We start from the raw sequence: 24,159 nt of genomic DNA on the forward strand, positions 1-24,159 counted from the left end.
TGGCACTCACTTGTGCAGGGACCAAAGTGGCACGCAGGCAAGCAGCATAGGGACCCAGTCTGAAGCTGCACGCATGCAGGAGATGCACCCTTGCATCCTTGCTTACCCTCAGAAGTGAGAGATTGGCTTCAATGTCCCTCACCTGTTGAAAATGGTGGCCAAATGTACAATATTTCCCTAGTTGCCTGCAGTGATCCCCTTAAAAAACCACCAAGACCCTTTGTCTCATCTTGAGCATGTCTCGTCTCTCCCCGGGATGAACTCATCATGTTTAGGATGAGCTGTGTACTTGCCAAGGGACAGTGAGAAACTGATTCGTGTTTTTAAAAGGTGTATTTTACTATAATGATTAAATGATGTGTGCAGGGCCAGATTTATACCTTAAATGCCCACAGGCACAGCACCTTCAGGGTCCCTCACCCCCTTGCCCACAGCTGACCTTTGTGTTGCAGTTTTAGAGAGGTAAAGCGCCCCTAGAACACTGGCACCCCTAGGCATGTGCCTATTGTGCCTAACTGAAAATCCAGCCCTGGCTGTATGTGCAAAACAATCATGCTTCTGTTTATTTTTTCTTGTGCTTCTGCAGATGTGGCCTTCAGGGGAACCCCCTACACACTGGCGGAGTGCCTCAGATAAGGAAACGACCAAGGAGGACATGTTTTGAGAAGTGCTCTAACCCTCAGAGGCTGAAAAACAAGAATACAGGATGTGGAGAGAGACTTGAAAAGAAAATTATAAAATAGACAGGCAGGACAGACAGGAGAGCCGGGAGCAAATTTTAATGGGCCAGGAATGGATGATAAAAGTGATGGAGGAGCAAATGGAGATATTGAAGTCCCTAATCATGCTGCAGGTAGAATTCATGTGTGCTTAGCCCCCACTGCAGGAGACACAGAACTGCTTTCCATACCCTCCCTGAACTCCTTCCACACATTCCTTGCAACTTCCTGGCCTGTCTCGGTACCCTGTTCACTCCACCTGTTTGGACAGCTTCCAAAATGATACCTGGACTTACACACAGCTGTGAGAGCCTACACTGCCCTGCACTCTTATCTCTCTTTCCACCAAGCCTTTTGTGTGTGCTGTTTAAGTGGTATTTAGTAAAAACACTCTCTGAAAGATAACACATCTTTGTTTTGTTGCTGCTGGAATTAATACACAGTGGAAATTCGATTATTGCTGAGTACAAATCATGGTCAGAAACCAACAAAATTTTCATGCAAGGTGGCAAGTTAACAAAGCATGCCAGAGTGCTGTAGAAAGACACATTACTGGAGCTCATTCTCAAAATGGTGCCTCAAAGTATCCCTGATTCAAATAGCCCCCACATTGTGCCCCTCTAATAGCCCTGGTACCTGGCTGCTCAGAATCAGCCACCAGATGATCTGCCTCCGTGTTCCATGCCAGGGAAAACTTTTCACCCTTAGCCTCACACATATTATGGAGCACACAGCAGGCTGCTATGACCATGGGAATATTTTCCTTATTTAGGTCTAACCAGCCATAAAGGCAGCACCAGCGTGCTTTTAATCTGCCATAGGCACATTCTATGGTCATGCTGCACCTGCTCAGTCTATCGTTGAAGCTCTCCTTGCTGCTGTCCAGATTTCCACATAAGGGCTTCATGATCCATGGGATCAGAGTAACAGCCGTGTTAGTCTGTATTCGCAAAAAGAAAAGGAGTACTTGTGGCACCTTAGAGACTAACCAATTTATTTGAGCATGAGCTTTCGTGAGCTACAGCTCACTTCATCGGACGCATACCGTGGAAACTGCAGCAGACTTTATATACACACAGAGAATATGAAACAATACCTCCTCCCACCCCACTGTCCTGCTGGTAATAGCTTATCTAAAGTGATCATCAGGTTGGGCCATTTCCAGCACAAATCCAGGTTTTCTCACCCTCCACCCCCCCACACAAATTCACTCTCCTGCTGGTGATAGCCCATCCAAAGTGACAACTCTTTACACAATGTGCATGATAATCAAGGTGGGCCATTTCCAGCACAAATCCAGGTTTTCTCACACCCCACCCCACCCCCATACACACACAAACTCACTCTCCTGCTGGTAATAGCTCATCCAAACTGACCACTCTCCAAGTTTAAATCCAAGTTAAACCAGAACATCTGGGGGGGAGGTAGGAAAAAACAAGGGGAAATAGGCTACCTTGCATAATGACTTAGCCACTCCCAGTCTCTATTTAAGCCTAAATTAATAGTATCCAATTTGCAAATGAATTCCAATTCAGCAGTTTCTCGCTGGAGTCTGGATTTGAAGTTTTTTTGTTTTAAGACAGCGACCTTCATGTCTGTGATTGCGTGACCAGAGAGATTGAAGTGTTCTCCGACTGGTTTACGAATGTTATAATTCTTGACATCTGATTTGTGTCCATTTATTCTTTTACGTAGAGACTGTCCAGTTTGACCAATGTACATGGCAGAGGGGCATTGCTGGCACATGATGGCATATATCACATTGGTGGATGTGCAGGTGAACGAGCCTCTGATAGTGTGGCTGATGTTATTAGGCCCTGTGATGGTGTCCCCTGAATAGATATGTGGGCACAATTGGCAACGGGCTTTGTTGCAAGGATAAGTTCCTGGGTTAGTGGTTCTGTTGTGTGGTATGTGGTTGTTGGTGAGTATTTGCTTCAGGTTGCGGGGCTGTCTGTAGGCAAGGACTGGCCTGTCTCCCAAGATTTGTGAGAGTGTCCGATGAAGTGAGTTGTAGCTCACGAAAGCTCATGCTCAAATAAATTGGTTAGTCTCTAAGGTGCCACAAGTACTCCTTTTCTTTTTATGATCCATGGGAGTAAGGGGTATGCCGGATCTCCCAGGATCACTGAAGGCATTTCAACATCCCACACTGGAATCTTCTGGTCTGGAAAGGAAGTCCCTTCTTGCAGATTTCTGTACAGGCCAGTGTTCCTTAAGATGTGTGCGTCATGCACCTTCCTGGACCACCCCGTATTGATGTCAGTGAAACGACACCGGGGATTCACAAGTGCCTGCAAAACCATAGAGAAATATCCCTTTCTATTAATGTACTCCATCGCAAGATGGTCTGGGGCCAAAATGGGGGTATGCATGCCATCTATCGCCCTGCCACAGGTAGGAATCCCACTGCTGCAAAGCCATCCACTATTTCATGCACGTTGCCAAGAGTCACAGTCCTTTGTAGCAGGATGAGATTAATTACTTGCACACTTGCATTAATGCAGCCCCAGTGGTGGACTTCCTGACTCAAAACTGATTTGTGACCAAACAGTAGCAGTCTGGATTCGCCAGCTTCCACACAGTGATCACCACACGCTTCTCCACCAAGAGGACAACTCTCATTTTGATGTTCTTGCGCTGAAGTGCTGGGGCGAGTTCAGCACACAGTTCCAGAAAGGAGGCTTTCCGCATCCGAAAGTTCAGCAGCCACTGCTCGTCATCCCAAATCTGCCTAATGATGCGATCCCTCCACTCAGTGCTTGTTCCCCAAGCCCAAAAGTGACAGTCCATTGTGTGCAGCTGCTTCAAGAATGCCGAAAGTAATCTGGTGTTGTTTCCTTCCCTGGCACACAGCAGGTCAGGCACCTCTGATTCCTGTTCAGATTGGGAGCTCATGATATACTGCATGACCAGCCACAATGTGTTCATAACAGTGATCACAACAGCAGAGAGCAGTGCAGGATCCATTCTTTCAGACAGAGATGGCGGACGCACAGTAAACAGAGGCCATTGAAAAATGCTGTGAATGCAATGAGATGGAATGGTGGGATGGAAAAAACTGCATCATGGGATGTTGAGCCCACACGCATAATGCACTGCGATCCATTTCACCTTCCCACAACTCCTAGCTGCAGAAGGTAGAGAGTAGCACAGTGGAATAGCTACCCACAGAGCACCCATCTCTCTGTTGATGCTAGAGTATCAACTATGGACACGCTCTGCTGACAGAAGAAGCGTTTTGTTAACATGCATAAGCGATGTAATGATGGCAGTTTTAGATCATCGGTGTAACTTGCGTCGATAAAACTCTGTAGTGTAGAGATGGCCTGAGTGACAACTACCGTTTTAATTATACCTGCCAGCAGGAAGTCCAGTCTGGGATATCTCAAACACAGGAAATGCAGGTAAGCATGTGAAACAGAAAGGCAGGGTAAAAGATTTTCAAAGTTGTTGTAAAACTTGATTTTTTTTTTTAATGTGAGGGGTATTATTCCAGGGGGTTGAGCTAAATCATACATCTGTTTTCTACACAGATCAATAATAAAATAACAGAACTCACAATACAGCAACTGTGAAAGTGTTGTACCTCTCTCATATGCTGAGCTGCACTTCTTAGGTTTCAACTGCCTCATCAATCTGCGTTGCCACTTCCTGCCTTATTGATAATTACTCAATTGTTATAATAGATACGTGTATAGTTTGTGCATCTACAGACCTTTTAGCTGAAGAATTATAATGAATTAAACCTCTCAAGACCCTTCTGACATAGCATTTTCTTCATTTTACAGATGGCAACACTGAGACACAAAGAGGTGAAGTGACTTACCCACGGGCAAACAGCAAGTTAGTAGCAGAGCCTGGAACAGATCCAACCTAGACCTTCTGACTCTCAGCCTCTTGCTCTAATCCTCATGCATATTTCCTTTTCAGGCTTTAGAAACATGTATTTTCTTCTTCTTTATAATTAAATGTATGGTTAGAAAAATCTTATACGTTATAGTGTCATTTTTCTTTCAGGTGGTAGCAAGAGCAAAATACACAAATCCTGTCCTGCCTCCATGCAATGAAAAGCAGGCAGAGAGATTTTAGAAAAGACAGAGAGAAATAAAAAGACTGTACAAAAAGATGTGAAACGGTACAAAAAGTATCATGGCTTTTTTTGTTTTATTGCCAAATGTAACTACTCTATTATTCTCCTTTGTAGTACTACATTTTTGCCTCCAAACTTTCAAAAGAATTTAAATTTTAAGAAAGAGGTTTGGCCCGGGAATATTTTAAAAACTAATTACCATAAGTAAACTCAGGTCAAACAGTTATTCACCATTGGTGCTTTTTCTGCTTTCTTCAAATAGTTCACTAAGGACAAAAGGCCAGTAAAGCAGAAAGCTGCAACTTGCAAAGCTTTCTGCTTGCAATATCATTATTTATGATTGTGAGAAAGTTTATTTTTATTGTTTTTATAAAATGCATTTGTCACAATCTCTGGAGGCACGTACAGAAATGTCAACCCATTGACACCACAGACTTTATTAGATTCTCTTCCTGGAAGAAGAATCCTTACATTGCTCACAATTGCTGCTCCCTAAGTCAAAAGGCTGAATAAACAGATAGGTCTTATATCATGCCCTAGTGTCCCTTGGACCAATGGAGGAAAAAAATCCCAACAATAAAGGCCACTCCCCAATAATGTCCTGCTTCTAGGTGGGATATTAAAATCTAGAGTCTGTAGAATAGAAAATTTCATCTCTTGTGATGTCACATAAAGAGAGAGTCAGAACACAACTCATACAGGGGCATACTGACCTTGAGATCTACTGATGAAATATACTACAAAAGAAGAAGGTATTATTATTAATGCACTGGGTTACATCCATAACTGAAGAGGCCAGTGCAGTCATTGGGACACTGATTTAACACGCTGCTCATAATCAGACACCATTAAGTAAGAAGGTTACTACACTCTGCACACACTGTATGCTTCCAGGTTAGTGCCATATAGAGTAGAATGCTATAACCTACTCTGGAGGTTGCAATGACATGGATAATGATCGCAGAGTCAAACACAGATGGGGAAAAATGCACTTCTGGCCATCAGTGCCACCTGAAAAGCCAGGAGCATCCCCCTCAACTACAAGTGTTTGACCAAAGGTGATTCACCCATTCAATAATGTAAGCAGAAACAATCCCCAACACAAATCCCAGATGCTTCCTTCAGCCTACCAGAATCACTTCTATCTTGCCTGGATTTTGCTTTCATGACCCATCTCTGTGTCTTGGCCATATAATAGGAAAGCAGAATGACTGCACCATCCACGTTTGACACAAAGGATCAGAGGGGTACATATTTGCATATAAATAGCACCATAGAACAATTTATCTCACTCACATGTAGGGCTCACATGTAGGACATGCTGAATAGGAAGAATGACTGAACTGCAGCTTGCATGACACCCCTCATAGTAAATGAGCCTAAATGACCCAACAGCACCCCCTGCTATCTCTGTGATAGCCAGTGCTATCCTGCCCACCCAAGCCAGAATCTTCTGACAAGTCAGGAAAATCTCATATTCAATAGTTTCAAATACAGCTCAAAAAAGGAATCAGCATGTAACCAGAAAATTTAGTGTAGTCTTCACTGTGTACTCAAGATAAATGCCAGATTAAAAGGAGTCAGGGGTGACGCCAAAGTTGCTTCATTACAAGGGTGGACAAACTTTTTGGGCCGAGGGCCACATCTGGGTGGGGAAATTGTATGCAGGGCTGGGGCAGGGGTGCGGGAGGGAGTGTGGGGGGTGTGTGGGGGTGTGTGGTGTGCAGGAACAGGCTCAGGGCAAGGGATTAGGGCAGAGGAGGGGTGCGGGGTGTATGAGGAGGATCAGGGAAGGGGGTTAGGGTGCAGGCGGGGGCTCAGGGCAGGTTGCAGGACAGGTGCGGACTGCGGGAGGGAGGTCAGGGCAGGGGGTTGGGGTGCAGGGTGTGACGGGGCTCAGGGCAGGAAGTTGAGGTGTAGAAGGGGTACGGACTGCGAGAGGGAGCTCAGGGCAGGGAGTTGGGGGATGGGGAGGAGGGGTTCGAGCTCCAGCCTGGTGCTGCTTACCTAAAGCGGCTCTGGGGTGGCAGCGGCGCACACCGGGGCCAGGGCAGGCACCCTGCATGACTTCCCTGGCCCCACACCGCGCAGCTCCGGGAAGCATCCGGCACCACGTCCCTACGCGGCCCCTGGGGGAGGGAGTGGCACAGGGCTCCACGCGCTGCCCTTGCCACGCCTCCACGTACCTCCCCCGAAGCTCCCATTGGTCGCGGTTCCCCATTCCCGGCCAAAGGGAGCTGCGGGGGGTGGTGCCTGGAGGCAAGGGCAATGCACGGAGCCCTCTGCCCCCCCCCCCGCCCGGGGCCCCAGGGACATGGCAGCCCCGCGGGCCGGATCCAAAGCCCTGAGAGCTCCGTGGGACTGCCACGTCCCTGGGACGTATCCAAAGCCCTGAGGGGCTGGATCTGGCCTGCAGGCCGTAGTTTGCTCACTCTTGTTATAGACTACTATAAGGTCCAACCGGTCCAAAGATTGCTTATGACCATGGTTTATAACCATCTAAGATACCTTCGATTGATGTCCTTTTAATAATCTATAACAAATAGTACTCAGGTCTGCAACATGCTTATAAACAGCTATTAATCATTTATTAACCTTTTCTAAATGTAACCTCAGTATAAAAAATGTGCCCCATATAAAAATATAGTACCAGTAAGATGGAGGGAGACAGACTATAAGAAGAGATCTCATCTCACATAGACGTGTTGATATCATAACCAGAAATTTCACATGGTGGAAAAGGCTTTCGAATACTGGGCACAAGTTGAAGTTTTCTGATTAGCTAATGGTGGTGTCATATGCTAATTTATAACTCCCTAAGAAAAAAGGATTATGATCTTTTCTTAGTATTTCTTACAATGCCTATTTTACAGGAACTCCGTGACACTCTAGCGGGGGTATTACTGGGTTGTTTGGATATTGGAAGTCACTCTGATTTCAGACTTGTTCCTTATAACATTCTCTCGGCTAGAACTATTGTCCTTTGGAGGGCTTGAGCCCCACAACACTAAAATACAGGAGTGGCTTGTTTTTTTAAGACTGACATGAGCTAATATGAAGTTTATTTTAACCTTCAAAACCAACAACCTTCACAGGCCCCACGCTGTAACATCTTAATTTTAAAATACTGCTATAGCAATTACCCCAAATGCTGCAGTTACATTATTGTATTGCTGAAACTGAAGATACTTCCGGCTGAAGACAAAACTCCTCCTCCTTAATCAGCCATAGAGGATGCTATTGGGTGATAAAAAGTGCTCTATTCCTGCCGAGAAACACAAGAGCAGGAGACCCCACATCAAACTCTGATCTCCCATTTTGCAGCACAGGCTGACTCCAAAAGTTTACATTTTAAATTTAATTTTCTTCTCCCCAAGAGGTGCTACAAGCCTTAATGAGCTGCTATTTTTGCGTCTTTAATTCAGACCATGGTAACCATAAGACATGGACAGAGCATACTTGGGTATCTGTGTAAATGTATACTTTTAATCCCTGTGGCTCCCTTCCCTCTAACCTCCTCATTAATTGTTTCTCTCAGTTGATGTTTCTTGTCTTACATTTAGATCAAAAGTTCTTACGGGCAGGGAACATGTTTGTCTTATTTGTCTGTGAAGTACCTAACAACTTTGGGGGGCTCAAAACAACAAATAATACAGTACTACTTCTGCTACATCATAATAATGGAGATGCATCCTCCACTGGCCAAGCAGAACAGGACATGGCTGTCTTTGGAGCCACACAATGCTGCTTCTGAACGTTTAACAGGAGGGAAGAGAAAATATAGAGTTCGATGTGAGATACCCCTGCCTCGTAGGTCTAGTAGTTATACTTAGTCACTATACTCCCTGGACCTTGACACCTCAATTTGATTCCCCATCTGGGAACATCAAACAGCCTGGTGAGTTCATGGATCTTTCAAGGGCAGAATTTCAGGCAAAATTCAGAAATTCATCCATTTCATATTAAATTTTCATTCTAAGCTTGGGGTTCATTAGAACATGCTGTGTGTGAATCACCCCTCCTGCACTCTTGTCAGTCAGTGACAGAAAGCCAGGTCCCCAGGTGTGCTGACCCAGAGCTGTACAGTTGCTAACCTACCAGTGACCTCTCCTCTCCTATCTTTGATGGTGTCTCTTTAGTATCTTTGAAAATGCAACCAGTCCGGAGGAAGTTGGAACAAAATACATGCTGGGATTTTAAACCCCCTCAGCCAAAAATCTGGATTAAGTGTTGTTCAGGGCAGTTGTTAGTCTGATGGATATTAATATTATCATTATTCATAAAACGATACCTTGACTATATAACTACAACTATATATCAACTAAACTTGACTGTATGTAAAATAAAATTCTCAAGTCAAATTATATTTTAAAAACCCCAATTCCTGTTATAGGAATATCTGCGAAGACAAAATCTCAAAATTATTTTTTTAGTGGTGGATATAACCCTACAATGAGGAATATCTTTTCAGTCCAATGAATTTGTAGAAAGAGAAGATGACTCTACCAGGGATGGGGAAATCTTTCAAGGATACACCCTTACCTCTTACCACCACGATCTTTTTCTTCAATGAGCTGTTGAGTTCTTGTTTTTAAAAAAATAACGTAGCTGTAGGGCCTGGAATCATAGGGCCTGGAAATATATATGAAAGGTCAAGAACATTTTTTTGTCTCACAACTGCATGATCAGAGTTCAACCTCCCAGTACCAAACTGATAGAAAACTACAACATAGCCAGGAAAATGACAAAATGAGTTGCACACCCATATTTGAGAACTGGTGTTGTTTTTAGTGCACGGCCAGTTCAACCTTAAGCATTTGTTGATTTTTCTACTAGTGACAATCTTGTTGTATCCATTTGTGATCCAGATAAAACCAATTGTTTTTAACAGACTTACTCAACACTCTCCACTCACTCCTCAAATAATCTAGTTTAATTTTATCTCATGCTTTCTTTTTTTAGTTGCTACTGATAAGAATATTTTTGGCAATTGCAACCTCTAAGACTTCTCCAGATGATGAGAATAAATAGATTTTCGAAAGTTCCCAAGTTTTCAACAAAAACTGTGTTGTCAGGCCTCACGTAGGACTTCAGAATAGTGACGGATGCTGCAGCTTGACAAAATGTGGCACAGGCCGGTTTTAACAAGGCCTTCCAAATGAAGGAGCACAGAGCTTTTTTTAAAGCTCAGCGGCAGAATGATGAAAACACAGAGTGATGGCCTGTTCTGAATCACATGTCACTCAGCAGATTTAATTATATAACAACTGCCAGAGAAGTCCTTAAAGATGGTCTCCGTTCCCTGCAAGCCTGTTCCAGATTGCCTCACAACCCTTTTCTTCTGCCAAAGAGGCTCCTATATGTACACAAACATTTGAAGACTCTTCCGTCTCACATCATCATTTAGTTCTCAGTTTTATGACAGAAGATTTCCACAACTTTTAAGTGTCAGCAACCCATTTCTCAGAGTACACCAGTGCATTTATTTAGCTACCAAAATTAGGACCAGAGAAAGGGACAACATAGCTAAACTCAATTAAAACCTATAATGTATAGCAGTGGTTCTCAACCAGGGGTATGCATACCCCATGAAGTATGAAGACGTCTTCCAGCAGGTACATCAACTCATCTACATATTTGCCTAGTTTTACCACAGGCTGCATTAAAAGCACTAGCCAAGTAAGTACAAACTAAAATTTTATACAATGGCTTGTTTATACTGAGCTATACACTGAAATATATTCCAATTTATTTATTTTATAATTATATGGGAAACGAGAAAGTCAGCAATTTTTCAGTAACAGTGTGCTGTGACACTTTTATATTTTTATGCCTGATTCTGTGAGGAAGTAGTTTTTAAGTTAGATGAAACTTGGAGGGTACTCAAGACAAATCAGACTCCTGAAAAGGGTACAGAAGTCTGGAAAGGCTGAGAGCCACTGATGTACAGTAATGAGAAATTCTACTCACCACTCCTGTATTTTTATTGTTTTGAAAGCTTATTTTGCTGCTTCTTGTTCTTCAAGCTGCTCCTACTTCAAGGTTTCTTAACCTTAAATGAAATTCAAGCAAACATTCTCTATCAATAGCTTTATCAATATCTATATCAATACAAATATATCCAACTTTCCTGACGCATAAAGTATTGGTTTTTCACTTGGAAGAAAATAGGCAAGCAATGTTCTGCTGCTGATCTAGCAAAGAAGAATTTATAAGAAATTTCCCGAAAGGACCTTTGAAAGGTATTAGGGAGATGTTTTAGTTGTAGGAATTTGGGTTAGGGTTGCTAACTGTCTAATCACACAAACTCAAACACCCTTGCTCCACCCCTGCCCCCGTCCCACCCATTCTCCGAGGCCCCGCTCCACTCACCCCATCCCCCCGTCCCTCCCCCATCCTCATTCACTTTCAGGGTTCAGTCACTCAAGGGGTTGGGTTGCGGGAAAGGGTGCTGGCTCCGGGTTGGGGCTGAGGGGTTCAGAGTGTGGGAGGGGGCTCCAGGCTAAGCCTGGGGCTAGGGGTTGGGGTGCAGGGTGCAAGCTCTAGGAGGGAGTTTGGGTGCTAGAGGTGGCTCAGGGCTGGGATAGGGGGTTGGGGTGCAGGAGGGGGTGCGGAGAAAAGGTTCTGGGAGGGAGTTTGGGTGTGGGAGGGGGCTCCGGGCTGGGGTGCGGTGTGCAGGCTCTGGCCAGAAGGTGCTTACCTCAGGCAGCTCCCGGTAAGCGGTGCAGTGGGGCTAAGGCAGGTTCCCCGCCTACTGTGCCCCGCGCCGCTCCCGGAAGCAGTTTCCAGGTCCCTGCGGCCCCAGGGGGTGCTGCATGCTGCCCGCAAGAGCCGCTCCTGGAGCTCCCATTGGCCGCAGCTCCTGGCCAATGGGAGCTGCAGAGTCGGCGCTGAGGGCAGGGACAGAGCCCCCTACCCCACCCTAGGGTCTGCAGGTACATGCCAGCTGCTTCCGGGAGCAGCACGAAGCCAGGGCAGGCAGGGAGCCTGCCTGAGCCCCACTGCGCCGCTGGACTTTCAGGGCCTAAAATCTCCCAGTTTGGCTTCAGTAGCCTCTGGAAGATATGGCCTGATTCCAGGAGACTCCTGGCAAAACTGGGAGGGTTGGCAACCCTAATTTGGGTACTTTTTGTATGGCTTAGCTTACCACCAGACAACCACCTACTCAGAACCTCCACTGAGAATCCTCTGTAAGTTGGTATGTGCTCTGCCTTTTTTTGCGCACTATACTTTATGTTGGGGTTGGGACATTTCTGATTATTGAATAAGAGGGAGAGGTGACTACTTTATAGTTCATTATATTGGGGTGGGCTAAGAAACTACAACAAACTGGGTCAATCCTGAGACTCAAGAAATCATTGCAGTCTGAAGTAAGCCACTCAACAGTGAATATCAGGAAAGAACTGAGTCTGTGTCCTGTAGTTTTAAAGGAAACAAAGCTAACTCATTAGCTGTCCAGACCAATTTCATACTGTACCACCACTTTGTTCTCATTCATCTAGCACATAGATGTGTTCAGTCATTTTAATGCTTACCAGAAGAACCCAGTGCAATGAAATCTTCATGTGTTGGTGAAGATCATGGACTGGCAAGTTGGTGATAAAGCACTTATTTTGTACTGACTGTGGTGCTAGCAGACCAGGTGCCAGTTCATGCCAAGGCTGCTAGGCCTTACTGAACACTGACAAATGCATAGCTAGAAACCAGTCTGGATCACCTGTATGTTAGTATTGTTAAAATAGATATTAGAGTTGTAAGAATGTGTCATGTTTAGACTTTATGAAATGCCTGTAGGGCATTGCATGTATTAATCTTACTTATAACATCCGTATCCCATATTATAAGGCAATATTTAAGTGTTTTCTCTGCTCTAAATCTGTAAACTCTCACACCCAGGAGAGAAGCATTACCCAGTGTGAAGTACTAGTTTACCATCAGAGCTGTCATCTCCTCTCCAACAAAATAACACCCAAAGATACCAGATAAGCCATTGTGGAATATTAGTGGACAAAAGTCTTTGTTGATTGTTTTCCCCACACCCATGAAGAGGGGAGGTCAAGAAGAAATTGTCACTGTGATGCTGCTTGGAATTTCAGGAGGGCGACAGTTCTAAGCATAAGCAAGGGATCCCCAAGCTGCTTACCTTGGATTTAGCCCTAAAGAACATAGAGAGCTTGCACATCACAGCAGCATCTATTACGTTTTGGAATCTAAGACTGTAACTCCTTTGTGTGTGTGTGTGTGTGTGTGTGTGTGTATGTTTACTTGCTTTAACCTTGTAAATAACTCATTTATTTTTTTAGTTAATAAATCTTTAGTTAGTTTACTATAGGATTAGCTACAAGTGTTGTCTTTGGTTTGAGATCTGAGGTACAATTGTCCTGGAGTAAGTGATTGGTCCTCTGGGACTGGAAGTAACCTGGATATTGTTGTGATTTTTGGTGTAAAGGACCATCTATCACAAAGACAGGCTTGCCTGGGTGGCAATATAGACCAGAGAGCCCAAGGGGAATGTCTGTGACTCCATGTTAAGACTGTTCTAGTGCTTGAAGAGTTGATACTTGGTTGGTGAAATCTAATTATAGAACACACAACCAATTTGGGGTTTGTGCCTTGGTTTGTAATAGTCTGCCCTGAGGTTGGCACCCACATTTGTGAGCCACTCCAGATGGCTTGACACTTACTTCAAATTTTTAACCAAAAAATGAAAAACAAAACAAAAGGAAGATCTTGTAGATGGAAGATAAGGATTGACAAGTTGGCTTCCATAAGGTAAGACACTTTGAATGTTTTACCAAGTATCTATCAAGAGGTTCTGAAATGCTGAGATAAGTATATTTTCACTTCCCCTGTCAATAAATCTCTGAATTAAAATGTTTGGAAAATAGTAGGCACAAAATGCCACAAGCCAATAGAACAAACAAGAAAGCCCAATCTTGAGGTTATCTACACACAGTTTGGGACTTGTATATCACTTTAGCAACCAGTTAAAGCTGTACAACCCCTAGTGTGGATGCAGCTACACTGATATAAAGGGATTAATAGAGATATAGCTGATTCCTATAAGTTTATTCTTATTTATTAACTAATCCCGGTAAGTTTCTAACCAAATATAGTTACAGAGGTACAAAAACCATGTGGAAACCAGTCCCAGGTAGTTTATTGCTGGATGCCTAGAATAGGTGTGACTTCATGAAATAAGAGATATAGCTTATACCTCACCACACCTGAAAGCTAAAATTGGAGACATCTGAAGAGATAAATAGTAGAGGTGGGACCAAGCCACAATTTTTGGATCCAGAACTGAGTTTCCCCAAATTTTGCGAGTTCTGAAAGACAAAACAGTTCCATTGAAATACAGTGGACTGGGAAAGCTTTCCAGAAAGAGAAACTGGAAAACCAAGGATTTTGCTCAAAATAATCAGTGCCCATCTCTGAACACCAAAAATCAGGGGACCCATAAAGTCAACAAAGCTATGCTGAAACAAAAAATGAAGTCAGTGGAGCTCTGTTGATTTAAACCAGTTAAGGATCTAGCCCATACACCTTTTGGAGGTCTAAAAGGACTCTGTTTCTCCAGCCTTTTTATTTTCTACAGGGTCCCATCAAACAAAATTAAATACCACAGGCCTAGTCTTCTCGCTTACCGTTCCTGTTCTGCCCTACTCTAAAGATCCATTTTCAGAGTCAGACACTGCCCCAGTGGCAGGATTCAGTCGCATAATCCCTTTTAGTGCCAAAAAACTAATATCAAATTAGTCCATGAACATATTCAAGTCCCTGGTGTGCCAACTGCAAACCAGACCGTGCCCTTAATCACAAAACATGAAACCGTTGTTAATTCATGTAAATATTGATAGTGATTTAGGAAGATTTCAGATCCCTCCCATGTGTTTTACTTAACACAGTTGCCAACCTTTCTGAGCTTGGAAATAGTTAATTTTGTTTAACAAGAAGGAATGGGGGGGAGAAGCAAAAGAGAGCTCACAGAGTGAAGCTGAACTCTATGTACTAAAGTAGTTAAGGTCAATAATACAGTTTACATTCAGTTGATAAAAAAAAACAAACACCCAGATCTTCCAAGTATTTTCCATGGCCTTGTCTAATCCGAGCAAGGTGCTCTTGTACTTGGTCACACTTTCATAGAAAGAGAGAGCTACTAGCAAGCAAGCAGGAGCCTCACCCTGAAAAGGATTAGAGCACGTGTAGCTTTATTTCATGGTCTGCCAAATGCCCCTTGCTGTGTCTCTGAATGGAAAATAGGAGAGAAGAATGAACTGGAATTTACAGCGCCTTTGAAAAGCAACTGGTGTCAGCATATGCTCCAAATATGCCAAGTACTTCTTTCAATAGGGAGAAGGCCTCTTCTGGCTTTTATGGACCACATGAGATTAGGCAGAAGACAACAAATATTACGCTGCTGTGACCCTGGCAGAGAGAGAGAAATCTTCCCACATTCCACCTTCTATTCAAACAGTGGTAAAAATCATTCTGGGTATGTTTGTACAATATGTGTGTGTATGTCACAACAATGTTTTGGCATCTCTTTAATACTTTCTGTGTTTTCTATGAAATTAAAAACATCATAATACAGTTTGGGTTCTTTCCCTTTGCCACCTGTTTTCTTAGGGTGCACTAGGGTCATGTTTTCAAGCTTTTCTTTGCAACATTAAGGGCTAGACACTTACTGTTTTAAAATGGAAGCTGAGATTCTTCCATACACATCTGTCTCTAGAAGCTGGGACTTTTAGTCCCACCAATTCTGGCAAGAGCTGGCAACATTGCTATCATTTACAACATGGTCAGGTTATGAGATATATGAAGACTGACTTCAATTGGATGCACAGATGGAACAGAGGTCAGAATTTGCCTGAGTGGCTTTAAAGCAGTGAACAGGCAAACATAAACAACATACAGTTCCCAGTGGAATACAAAAATTAATTCAATCAAAATGTCAAACTGTGAGAGCAGGGCTCTTGTGTGGCTGATGAACAGCAATGGAATTTAGATTGAATTACATCCCACGAATTCATGGTGGATCTGTATATTGTTACTCCTCTGTACAATCTTTTTATAGTTTTTGAATTAAGATAACAAGAAAAAAATTTGGATTTAAAAACAGCTTGCATGTTTGATGTAGAAAGATAATGTAATGACATATGATAATGAAAGATATGTGATAACATGAAACACAGATAATTGGAAAACACAAGTATCTATTTAATTGTCTATAACCGAGGGCCTGATCCTGCAAGGACAAATGTAACTTTACTCATATGACTAGTTCTATTGATTTTAATAAAAAATAAAATTAGGTATGCATAGGCTTCGAAGGATTAGATATTTATCAATAAACGACTATTTCACCATATACACAAACGAACAAAAAATATTTCCATCAAAATTTACAGATCAGCAAATCAAGAAAAATGCAGCTTGAGAAGTTAGTTTGATTTAAGGATATTTACTGTGTATGTTTTGACATGTGATGCTTACAATTTGAGTTTTAATGGTTGTGATGTTCCCCTGGTGTTATCTGGACTGGTGATCTGCTAGGGTCACTCCAATCCTCAACTCTGGGAGCCAGCCTTACCCCGTTCTGCTGTGAGAATCCCCACTCCTGGGGTGTTCATGCACAGCCTGTGGCATGTAAGCTGCTCCTTGGATTGTGCAACCGAATGACACTAGCCAATATCTCTGGTCCAGTCCCAGACAGAACCCTAGGAACCTCTGTCTTGCAGTGTCCTGTTATTCCCGCTGGACGCTGCAAGCTTAAATGGGTTAATCCATTTAACACAGAAATTGATATGTACCAGGCTTGTTATCCCAAGCGGAGTCTCTGACACGCTTCAAACCAAACGCACTGCTTCAGGGAGAATAAACAAACAAAATTTATTAACTACAAAAGATAGATTTTGAGTGATTATAAGTCAAAGCACAACAAGTCAGATATGGTCAAATGAAATAAAACCAAAATGCATTCTAAACTGATCTTAACACTTACAAATGCCCTTACAAATTTAGATGCATCTCACCACCGGCTGGCTGGTTGCTCTTCAGCCAGGCTCTCCCCTTTGATCAGCGCTTCAGTCTCTTGGTGGTGATGTCTGTAGATGAGGTGGACGAGAGAGGAAGAGCATGGCAAACGTCTCTCCCTTTTATCATGTTCTTTCTTCCCTCTTGGCTTTGCCCCCCCACCCTTCAGGGTCAGGTGAGCATTACCTCATCGTAGTCCCAAACTGTCCAAGGGAAGGGCGGTGACTCACTCGAGAGTCCAACAGATCCTTTGTTGATGCCTAGGCCAGTGTCCTTTGTTCCTGTGAGGCTGGGCTGGGTTTGTCCCATACATGCCCTGATGAGGTATGAACTGCCCCTCTGTTCCTGGAGAGTTTTTCCTGGGCTTGTTTTAAGCCATGAGGACACATTTTCAGCCTCATAACTATAGGCATGAAATTACACCCTATAACATTACTATAACAACAATGCTCAGGGCATCATGAGCCTTCCAAAGACACCCGACATGACAAACTTTGGATTGGAAACCACACAATCATATTATAAGGATGAACATGGGTGTGCAGGGCGTTCCCCTGAGATACAGAGTGTCACAACGGTTATAAAGCTTTAACTTTTTGAATCTCAACATCTACTGCCATTAAATAATTATTGGCTGAACTCCCCTATTGTCTGACCCCCCTCGCCTCCGCACATAATTACCCACAACTGTGAACATTTAAATTAACAATAAAAAGAAAATGCTTAAATTCTGTAATTTTGCACACCTGTGAAAATGTAAATAGATAAAAATAGAAAAAATGCTTAAAACAAACATTGGTATCATATGTCAAAACTATAAAAAACCATCAAATTCTACCAAACCTGCGTATGTGCTTAAGGACCCCGATCCTTTGTACCAGTGTGGCTGCATCCACACTACCATGTGTTGAATTGCCATAGCTATGCTGGTGCACTGGTACCATTGCCTGTCATGCTGACCAATACTGTCGCATTGTTTCCTTGTACTCTCCTGTCTGTCTATCCATCTGTAGTCTCTTGTCTTATACTTAGATTGTAAACTCCTTGGGGCAGGGACAATCTTTTGATGATTCAGGAAAGCACTAGGTAAGTTAATGTAGGATATGCTCATCAATGGCTATTAGCCAGGATGGGCAGGGATGGTGTCCCTAGCCTCTGTTTGCCAGAAGCTGGGAATGGGTGACAGGGGATGGATCACTGGATGATTACCTGTTCTGTTCATTCCCTCTGGGACACCTGGCATTGGCCACTGTTGAAAGACAGGATCCTGGGCTAGATGGACCTTTTGTCTGACCCAGTATGGCTGTTCTTATGTGACTGAAGGGGAAAAGGTATATTAGTACAGCCATGGAATTCTTGGGAGCAATGTTCCCTCTAATTTTTGACAGGCCGTGTGCGCAAAAAATTTCTTCTGTGCAAATTTTTGTGAGCACGGTGTTTTGCCGTGTGCACGGGGTTTGGGATCTGGCGTGCGCGCACACACGTGCACAGCTTAGAGGGAACAGTGCTTGGGAGACATGCTTTGGTTTACAGAACAAATGAGTCACTGTTCCTTTCCCAAATAAATCTATTAAATGAGCAAAGACACTAATGGGATGTTCAAATAAATGTAAATTTTAAATGTTATTTCAAAAATGATTCAGGATATGGAAAAGCTAAGGTTCTCCCAGACATGTTAACATTCCTATGTTGCTCCTCATAAAGTAGATATTAAAACCTCTATTTCAGAGTTTAGTTACGGTAGCTATAAATAAATTGTGTATGTACAATTTCTTTAATTTTTGGTATTGACACTTACAACATCATCATTGCATTAGGTGCTTGTACTGTATATGCATGCTTTAAAAAAAGGGGGGGGAGAAATCCTAGCTTTAACCATATGAAGTGTTACAGTTGTGTTTTTACACAAGGCATAAGATATATAATTATGCATTCTCCATGGTTCTTCGGTCAGTTATAAATAGGGTTGGCAGAATTCAATTAAAAAAATAATTTTGACTGTTAATGTTGACATTTGGTTTTAAGCATTTTTTCTATTTTAATACAGTTAAATTTTCACAGTTGCATGAAAATAGGGGATTCAGACAATAATTATTTAAAGACGGGAGGTGTTGAAATTCAAACTGTTAAAACGAAAATTGTAAGCATCACATGTCAAAATATAACAAGTAAATATCCTTAAATCAAACTCTAATAAGTTCTCAAGCAGCATTTTTCTTACTTTACTTATGTCAGGCCCACAGGTTCAAGACCTGGGTTTGTAGGGAATCCTTGGAGTCATAACACTCCAATCCTTCACCTGGCAGCTCAGAGACAACAACTGGGACCCAGACTCATCAAGCCGAACTAGGGTACAAATCCCGCCCCTCCACTCTGATTGGGAGAGTTCCAAGGCTCCTGATTGGGCTGAACCCCCTATGTAAGACAGAAAACCAAGCAGGAACTTGTCTGAACAACTGGGTTTCACCCTGCTGTAGACTGCTTGCACTTCCCTGGCTTTTACCTGTTCCTGCCCTCTGATCCTCACCTCCTGGTATCCTGACTCGGCCTGACTCTGGGTAACTGCCTCCTGGTTTCTGCCCTCTGGTACTGTTGCCTGATCCTGACGTCCTGGTAACCTGCCTCTGCCTGCTTCCTGACACTTGTTTCTTGGTTCTACCTCTCCAGTTTGTCACTCAATTCTGATCTCCTGGATTTCCAACTCAGCCTGGTTTTTGGTAATTGGCTCCTGGCCCCTGGATTCTCTGCCTGCACCAAGTGCTAACCCTTAGGCCTGGACACTTACGCTCTGGCCCTGACAGCTTGTTTGGACCATTGCAACCTGCAGGAGTAGGCTCAGTATGAGAAGAATGGACCCATAGCTCAGCCACTGCCACCAGAAGCACTGGACTCACCCAAATGGGCCACCCACCTTCAGGCAGCTAATCAATACGTGCAGGATTGGGTCACAGAGTTAATCACAGAGAACCAGCTACTCCAGAAACAACTAAACCAGCTGCATAGGGAGAACGCCACACTTCAGGAATGACTTGCAGTGCCTTGCCCTAATCAGGGGCATCCGGTTCCTCTGACAGAACATTTTGATGAATCCTGCCAGTGGTTCTGGGGCTTTATGAACCAATGTTGCCATTTGTTCTTGACATGCCTCAGACCAAAGCCTTTGATCAGTCCAAGGTGAGCATTGTAGTCAGACTGCTAATAGGAGATACTCTAGACTGGGCCTCCCCCACTGCTGGAAAACAATAGCCTGGTACTGTTGAATTGGAATGCTTTCCCCTGGTCTATCTCAGTAATAATTGATGATCCACACCTGGCTTGAACAGCAGAGGCTGCTTTGAGAAGACTCCAGAGTGGGCTGAATAAAGCCGCTACCTACATCTTAGTATTTAGACTTCTAGCATTTGTATACACGCACTTATAAATTTTGTCACTTTTTAGTTGTCCACCCTTATGTGATGTAACTGAATGGGTCTCTTTTTCATTTGACTGTTTCTCTTCAGTTTCTACCTGTACTCTATCAACTTCTATCCTTTCACCTTTACTACGATATAGAGAATCCCTGTTAATAGAGCCTCCCTCTACAGGGGTCTGACCAAATCGTGGGCTCTTCTGTACCTCTCAGCTTTCCCTCAGCCCTTAGTTTAAAAATCTGTGCTAAACTAGAGACGTGTGCACTTGGCCTGTCTTCCACAGAATTTCTGGGCTTTATCTTGACCAGGCAGGGAATCCAGATGGACCCCAGGCTGCCCATGACTGGCCAATCCCCACATGATCCATGACCAGCAATGCTTCATAAGATTTGCCAGTTTTTTATCAGCAATTCCTCCTGCATTTCTTAAAACAAGTTGGAATCCTCACTACCCTGCTCTCAAAAAATGCCCAGTGGTTCCCTGAAACCCAGCATTCATTTGATCAGCTGAAACTTACCTTTTCCATAGCACCCATACTGACCCACCCAGATGCCATGCAAGTTTTTCTTGTAGAACGCAGTGCTTCCGGTACAGCAACATGGTCCTGAACAAAGACTATGCCCGTGAGCCTATTATTCATGAAAGCTTAACCCTGCTGAAGAGTGGCAACATTATTTGGGAGGGGCTCACCATCTGGTACAAGTATATCCTGATCACAAAAATCTGGAGAACTTGCACAGGGCAAAGACATTAAACCAACAGCAGCTCCAGTGGGCTCTATTTTTCTGGTGATTCAACATCACCATCACATATTGCCCTGGAATGAGAAATGGCAAGGCGGACACCTTATCCTATAGCCTTGATATTGAACCCCACGGGCCTAGCCAGCAATCAGACCATGTCCTCAAGCCCCGTAACTTCCTGAATGCTTGTCTTCACCAGGATCTATTCTGCCTGATGAACTAGCTGCCACTGACAAGAAACCATGCAACACTCAGGAGGTAGTCACGTTCGTGAATAGCCTCATTTACCTTTCCCCAGATCAGGTGAGTGTGGCAACCCTACAGCTGTGCCATGACTCCCCACTGGCAGGACACTTGAAGACTCAGCAAATGACATCCTGTCTTGACTGGTGGCCCCAAATGCTCCTCCCAATACATGCCTTCATAGCAACTCGCAATGTATGAGTTCAAGCCCAGGCACCATGCCACAAACTCTGTTGTCTACTTCAACCTCTAGACACTCTGTCCCGGGCCATTATTGCATTAGATTTGATCATGGAGCTCCCAGAGTCCAAGGGATTTATGATGATCTTGACAGTGAGGTAGACCACTTCAACAAAATGGCCCACTTCGTGCCCTACACTGGTCTGCCCTCTGCTGAAGAGACAGCCCAGCTCTGGATAAGTTCCCAATGTAGACCACCCCTAACTCTTCTTTGTCCTGTGACAGCAGAAGTGTTAATTACCCACTTTTTCATCTTGGTTTCTTGCAGCATTTGTTAATTCCTTACGCTTAACAATCTGTTCCACATTGTATTTAGCTGTGATGCTCTGGTTACCTTTCTCAGACCTAAAAAAAAGCTCTGTGGTGCTTGAAAGCTTGTCTCTTTGATATCACATTACCCATCTAGTCTCTCTTCTAACTTTCCATATTTTTAAGATATATTATTAAAATTACAATGTAAGTTCTCAATAAATAACCCTGTTTTCTGTCACACTCACATCTTGGCTTAAAAGCTTTGCCTCACTGAGAGGCTGTGTTGGAGTATGAAATTGATGCAGCAGGCCATCTTATTACAATTGGAAATAAATAAGACTGAAAATGGAGCTAAAGAGGACCACGTTTCACTTGACAAACTTTTAATGTAAAGAAATGTGATAGTGTACTACTGTGCAAGGGTTATAACTTAAGGGACAGTGTGAAAATGCAGAACAGACAGATTCTTCTGAAAAATGTTAAGCAAATCTTTGAAAATAACTAACATGTCCTAACTACAATGATTCTTATTCCTGAAGTCTCTATATGCCTGAATATATTACATATCAAAATGTATTTAATATATCTATCACTCTATATAAAACATTTTTTTTGAAAACAGCAGATCCATTTATATGTATATAATTGCTATGACAAAATATCAATATTAATATAGCACTTCTTTGAAATATGGAATGTAAGCAGACAACATTTCAAATAAACATAAATGAGAGAGAGTGGGGGGTTGGGGATATTCAAATCTAGACTTCTGGAGGCAAATGCTGCCAGAACCCTTAGAATGTTACATCTCTTATATTCCATGGCGCTATATAAAGTTTACATAAATACACCCACATTTATATCTAGCTTGAGCACAGATTATAGTATGTGTATATTATATTTGTCTATCTATTCCTACATATGCTTGAGAGATATATCTAGACACCCTCTCATATATATTCTAGTACACGTTAATTGTACATATAATTTCCATAATTTGTTATTCTATAAAGTAAAACTCAAGGAAATTTCAATAACATGATGGTGCAAAGAGAAATATGTTTCCTCTTGCAGACAAGCTTTTGCTCTTTGCTTAATTAATCCCTAAAACATTCATGCCTTAAAGAGAATAATTAGATCTGACAGTTCTGAGCTTAGTGTATGGCTGCAAACAACAAAAACTGTGTTCAGTTTATATGCTTCCTAGAGCCTGTTGAAAGACAGCTCTAATGTTATTTACAACAGTTTCTGTTAGGGGCTGGAAGCAAAGCTTGGACTTTAAATGTGTCTGAAGTTCCCCAAGGGCTGCACTTCCATGCAGTGTGTTACTATAGTCCCTCCTTTGTGACTTTCACTCCATAACAAACCATGGTCTAGACAGGACCAGGCTAGAAATTCCAGTATTACCAATCCAGCCAGACTACATTTATTATCATCTTGAATGTAATGCTAGCTTGAAACCTCCAGGCCTCTCAGTTTCAAACAATGAATTGAGGCAGCTAAACCTGCTGCACTCCAGTCAGTGTCTGTCAGCTTCTCGAAAGACCTCATTTTATAGAAAATAATTCATTGCTCAACAGAGAAATAAAGTTTAAACCTTAAGTTACATCAGGCAGGGCGATTGAGGGGGATGCTGAGCACAGTGCAAGAGCATAGGCAGCACATGAACACCCCCGTTCGGCGAGGCTAGCCCTTGTCCTGCCCCTTCTGCCCAAGGGCCCCCCTTCACCTGTGGCCGAGGACCCCCGGCCAAACCGCCCCGAAAACTGTCTGGTAGAGTTGCCAACTTTGGCTGGGTGAATACCTGGAGATTTCATCACATGACATTATCTTTAATTAAAGATTAATCTGGAGGGTTGGCAACCCTAATGGATGGGCTGCTGGTTGGCCTGTCCTAGCTGCACCAGCCAGCCTGACCCCCAGGCCGAAAAATCAGGTCTTCTTTCGATAACAGGATATTTCCAAATTTCCTTTCCCCCATAGGATTGTGTTTCTTGTATTCATTAGTAAAGTGCTGGCCAGCTCAGTCACTGCATCCATAAGAAGCATGTGCATATACTCCAGGCCAGGAATCGTGTTTTACCATCCCAAGGGGACTAGTCTAGCTGGAAAACCTGAGCTGGAAGACAATATTTTGACCAGCTTGATGTAACAAGTGGGAGTCCAAACTGTGGGCTTTTTCTTCCCTCCCCTTTTCTTAGTGGAGACTTCCAAAATACAGCGATTATTATAATATAATTTTGTGAGGCTCGTGATATGCAATAATTTTTATAATGCTAGCCTGGATTAAGCATTGACACCTCCTCAGTAACCAGGCCACACAGATGCTGCAGAATAAAAGCAAAACAGTAAATCCAATAAACAGTTGGGTATTTCTCAGCTTCATAACTATTCCCCATAAATCTAAAGCCTCTCTCCTGGCA

General features: G+C 43.1%; 1 protein-coding gene across 2 annotated transcripts in view; it reads right to left on the reverse strand.

Moving 5' to 3' along the window:
- Window positions 1-24,159, reverse strand: part of RNF182 (ring finger protein 182) — a 238,260-nt gene that overhangs the window by 134,510 nt on the left and 79,591 nt on the right. The window contains exons 7-9 of one of the 2 annotated variants that reach the window (XM_073331942.1): window positions 14,040-14,141; window positions 10,783-10,864; window positions 9,355-9,444 (exon numbers count right to left, since the gene is read on the reverse strand). The gene's annotated coding sequence lies outside the window, so the exon portion shown is untranslated. Of the gene's footprint in view, window positions 1-9,346; window positions 9,445-10,782; window positions 10,865-14,039; window positions 14,142-24,159 lie in introns of both variants that reach the window. The other variant, XR_012157315.1, reaches the window with a different exon arrangement.

Source organism: Lepidochelys kempii, chromosome 2 (assembly GCF_965140265.1).
Source record: "Lepidochelys kempii isolate rLepKem1 chromosome 2, rLepKem1.hap2, whole genome shotgun sequence".
Lineage (NCBI taxonomy): Eukaryota > Metazoa > Chordata > Testudines > Cheloniidae > Lepidochelys > Lepidochelys kempii.